At 54.9% G+C, this 5,000-nt stretch overlaps 1 protein-coding gene across 1 annotated transcript in view; it reads right to left on the bottom strand.

Moving 5' to 3' along the window:
• The window catches only part of alkal2b (ALK and LTK ligand 2b), a 4,705-nt gene extending 4,055 nt beyond the window's left edge, over positions 1-650 (bottom strand). Inside the window, exon 1 of the mRNA XM_047031520.1 lies at positions 1-650. This exon is cut by the window's left edge and continues 458 nt beyond it. The gene's annotated coding sequence lies outside the window, so the exon portion shown is untranslated.
• Positions 651-5,000: the final 4,350 nt, after the last annotated feature.

Here is a 5,000-nt window from a genome sequence, read left to right as displayed (position 1 = left end):
CCTCGTCTCGCGGTCCCTGGAGTATTTATCTATTACCCCGGTTTGTCTTTGATCAAAACTGCGTTCAGAGCGCAAGCACTGAACACAGGCATCTTAAACCGGGCCGGTAAGGAGCCCTATAGTCTGAGACGAACCATTCAGAGTTCCGGCCACCTGGTTTGCGCGAAACTTTTTGCTCGCTCGTCACTCCTCTCTCCGTTCTTTCCAGCCGCCTCACCTCCGCATTAGGAGCAAATGGAGAGTGTTGATTAAAGACACGAGTCGACTTTCCGCCGTCCTTAAAAAGCTTTTGGATATGCCCAAGTTGAACACCAGTAGCGCGCAGGGATGATGTTTGGTGTCGTGGTAGTCCAGAGTGCTCCTTTTTGTCGCCTCCCGGTTATAGATATTCACCGGAGATCCACGTACTTAAGCAAGTGCTAGTGGTGGTTACGTACAGTATCTATGTTTATAGACCATACGGTGGCAGCCTACGTTGACCTTCATAGATACCGTAGCCCATCACAGGCTATGCAAAGCGACCGACCCTCAGCAAGTGCAGGCCTCTACTCTACGCGCTACGCCTAATACTGCTTTCGTTTACTTAACGTGCACACCACTCCCTATAAGAGGGGAAACAAAATATGTTCTCCTCCCTTTCTCTCTTCTCCTTCTTCCGCTGTCTTAGTCAGGAGTTGGGGCCAGCTTGTAGGGATGGTTTGCCCCCGGGTGGGCTAATGAGGATTATAGTTTGCGGTTGAGCTATTATTAAAGCTGTACCGTTTATTCTACTATGGAATCACGGGAGACAACACTTGATTTACTGCAGCACACACACACACACACACACACACGCACTGACACACTGTATACACTAAGAAGCCACGAAGGGGCCTCTGAACAAGAGGGGGCCAATCCCTGTTTCTGAATATGAAATATATACATGTAAAGACCTTTGGTAAGGCAAGTAACCCACCCACTGTAGGGAGCTGGACTGGACAGGGGAGTTGGTTGTGTCCTGTACTGAGGGAAGAATCCTTTCAGTATTCTCACTCGTGTCGTGGAACACACACACACACACATACACTCCAGTGGATACATGCCAGGTGTCCACTGCCTCTGCATTTCTCCCATCCCGCTGCCCCTCCTCTGTTCAAGTTCAAGTCTTTTATTTGTCAGGTACACAGAACAACACAAGGTTAGACTGGGCACTGAAATTCTTAAGACAAGACAACGCAAGCACCTGGCATAACATAACATATAAGTACACGGAACATAATTTACATCTATGCTGAGCTTAAATAAGTGAAACTTATTTACATGCACACACACACACACCTTCACTCTCTTAGGGAAATGAATCCACCCTTATTTGTTCATCTGCTCTGTCAGAGAGACACGAATTGGGTAATTTTTGGGTGAATGGATTCATCTTCAAAGAGGGAGAAAGATAAAGATGCTGGCTGGTTTATGTTTTAGTGTGTGTGTGTGTTTCTCTATCTGTGTTTCGGTGTGTTTGCACGTGTTCTTGTGAGTGTGTATTTTTCTACGCATGTGTTTTTCTGTGTGTGTGTCTGTGTGTTTGAATGAGGATACCAATGTACCCCAGGTGGGTGTAGGGCTGGTGCAGTGTGCTACAGCCCTCTATGGAAGCCTGCTCACGGAGAGCTGCAGGTATGGGCAAGTTCAGGCCCGGGTCTCAGTCCCTGCTGATTGGCTGATGTCCACTGTGTCCACAGACCTTGTCATTTAAAGATTCTTATTTGTTTGCTTTTGCACAACTCAGTGCAGGGCTGTAAGACATCTTATAGCCCTGCACTGAGTTGTGCAAAAGCAAACACACACGCATACACACAAATGCAAGAAAACATGCACTGCTTACTGTTCACGCGCACACACACATACACAGACACCAACGCCCTGATGCGGGGTTAGCGTTCCGTTGTCATGACGTACTCAGAGTGTGTACCATCTTGTTCTGTGACTGCCCACCCAGCTGACATGATGCACTCTCTCCTGCCCCCTTCTTGACAGCTTGTCCCCAGATCATCACTCTCTCCTGCCCCCTTCCTGACAGCTTGTCCCCAGGTCATCACTCTCTCCTGCCCCCTTCCTGACAGCTTGTCCCCAGGTCATCACTCTCTCCTGCCCCCTTCTTGACAGCTTGTCCCCAGATCATGACTCTCTCCTGCCCCCTTCTTGACATCTTGTCCCCAGGTTATCACTCTCTCCTGCCCCCTTCCTGACAGCTTGTCCCCAGGTCATCACTCTCTCCTGCCCCCTCCCTGACAGCTTGTCCCCAGGTCATCACTCTCTCCTGCCCCCTCCCTGACAGCTTGTCCCCAGGTCATCACTCTCTCCTGCCCCCTTCCTGACAGCTTGTCCCCAGGTCATCACTCTCTCCTGCCCCCTTCCTGACAGCTTGTCCCCAGGTCATCACTCTCTCCTGCCCCCTTCCTGACAGCTTGTCCCCAGGTCATCACTCTCTCCTGCCCCCTTCCTGACAGCTTGTCCCCAGGTCATCACTCTCTCCTGCCCCCTTCCTGACAGCTTGTCCCCAGGTTATCACTCTCTCCTGCCCCCTTCCTGACAGCTTGTCCCCAGGTCATCACTCTCTCCTGCCCCCTCCCTGACAGCTTGTCCCCAGGTCATCACTCTCTCCTGCCCCCTCCCTGACAGCTTGTCCCCAGGTCATCACTCTCTCCTGCCCCCTTCCTGACAGCTTGTCCCCAGGTCATCACTCTCTCCTGCCCCCTTCCTGACAGCTTGTCCCCAGGTCATCACTCTCTCCTGCCCCCTTCCTGACAGCTTGTCCCCAGGTCATCACTCTCTCCTGCCCCCTTCCTGACAGCTTGTCCCCAGGTCATCACTCTCTCCTGCCCCCTCCCTGACAGCTTGTCCCCAGGTCATCACTCTCTCCTGCCCCCTCCCTGACAGCTTGTCCCCAGGTCATCACTCTCTCCTGCCCCCTCCCTGACAGCTTGTCCCCAGGTCATCACTCTCTCCTGCCCCCTCCCTGACAGCTTGTCCCCAGGTCATCACTCTCTCCTGCCCCCTTCCTGACAGCTTGTCCCCAGGTCATCACTCTCTCCTGCCCCCTTCCTGACAGCTTGTCCCCAGGTCATCACTCTCTCCTGCCCCCTTCCTGACAGCTTGTCCCCAGGTCATCACTCTCTCCTGCCCCCTTCCTGACAGCTTGTCCCCAGGTCATCACTCTCTCCTGCCCCCTTCCTGACAGCTTGTCCCTGACAGGTCATCACTCTCTCCTGCCCCCTTCCTGACAGCTTGTCCCCAGGTTATCACTCTCTCCTGCCCCCTTCCTGACAGCTTGTCCCCAGGTCATCACTCTCTCCTGCCCCCTCCCTGACAGCTTGTCCCCAGGTCATCACTCTCTCCTGCCCCCTCCCTGACAGCTTGTCCCCAGGTCATCACTCTCTCCTGCCCCCTTCCTGACAGCTTGTCCCCAGGTCATCACTCTCTCCTGCCCCCTTCCTGACAGCTTGTCCCCAGGTCATCACTCTCTCCTGCCCCCTTCCTGACAGCTTGTCCCCAGGTCATCACTCTCTCCTGCCCCCTTCCTGACAGCTTGTCCCCAGGTCATCACTCTCTCCTGCCCCCTTCCTGACAGCTTGTCCCCAGGTCATCACTCTCTCCTGCCCCCTTCCTGACAGCTTGTCCCCAGGTCATCACTCTCTCCTGCCCCCTTCCTGACAGCTTGTCCCCAGGTCATCACTCTCTCCTGCCCCCTTCCTGACAGCTTGTCCCCAGGTCATCACTCTCTCCTGCCCCCTTCCTGACAGCTTGTCCCCAGGTCATCACTCTCTCCTGCCCCCTTCCTGACAGCTTGTCCCCAGGTCATCACTCTCTCCTGCCCCCTCCCTGACAGCTTGTCCCCAGGTCATCACTCTCTCCTGCCCCCTTCCTGACAGCTTGTCCCCAGGTCATCACTCTCTCCTGCCCCCTTCCTGACAGCTTGTCCCCAGGTCATCACTCTCTCCTGCCCCCTCCCTGACAGCTTGTCCCCAGGTCATCACTCTCTCCTGCCCCCTTCCTGACAGCTTGTCCCCAGGTCATCACTCTCTCCTGCCCCCTTCTTGACAGCTTGTCCCCAGGTCATCACTCTCTCCTGCCCCCTTCCTGACAGCTTGTCCCCAGGTCATCACTCTCTCCTGCCCCCTTCCTGACAGCTTGTCCCCAGGTCATCACTCTCTCCTGCCCCCTCCCTGACAGCTTGTCCCCAGGTCATCACTCTCTCCTGCCCCCTCCCTGACAGCTTGTCCCCAGGTCATCACTCTCTCCTGCCCCCTTCCTGACAGCTTGTCCCCAGGTCATCACTCTCTCCTGCCCCCTTCCTGACAGCTTGTCCCCAGGTCATCACTCTCTCCTGCCCCCTCCCTGACAGCTTGTCCCCAGGTCATCACTCTCTCCTGCCCCCTTCCTGACAGCTTGTCCCCAGGTCATCACTCTCTCCTGCCCCCTTCCTGACAGCTTGTCCCCAGGTCATCACTCTCTCCTGCCCCCTCCCTGACAGCTTGTCCCCAGGTCATCACTCTCTCCTGCCCCCTCCCTGACAGCTTGTCCCCAGGTCATCACTCTCTCCTGGTCCTCACCTCCCCTGCCCCTCATCATCACTAACCATCATTTCATCCTCTCCATAACCCCATCCTCTTCCTCATGTCATCCCTACCCCCTCTCTCCTCCTCACCTTCCCTAACGCCCCTCCTCTGCTTACCATCTCTACCCCCCCCCCCCCCTCCCCTCCCCATTATCCCTCTATAAGAGCTTCTGAACATTACATTACATTTAGTCATTTAGCAGACGCTCTTATCCAGAGTGACTTACAGTAAGTACAGGGATATTCCCCCCGAGGCAAGTAGGGTAAATTGCCTTACCCAAGGACACAACGTCCTTGGGTAAGGCACGGCCCGGCACGGCCGGTATCGAACCGGCAACCTTCTGATTAATAGCCCGATCCCTAACCGCTCAGCCATCGACTCCAGGGAGCAGCAGATTGATGTTGA

The sequence above is a fragment of the Hypomesus transpacificus genome, chromosome 12 (genome assembly GCF_021917145.1).
Source record: "Hypomesus transpacificus isolate Combined female chromosome 12, fHypTra1, whole genome shotgun sequence".
NCBI classification, from domain to species: domain Eukaryota; kingdom Metazoa; phylum Chordata; class Actinopteri; order Osmeriformes; family Osmeridae; genus Hypomesus; species Hypomesus transpacificus.
Note: the sequence above shows the minus strand (reverse complement) of the source record. Positions and strands in the feature narration are given on the sequence as shown.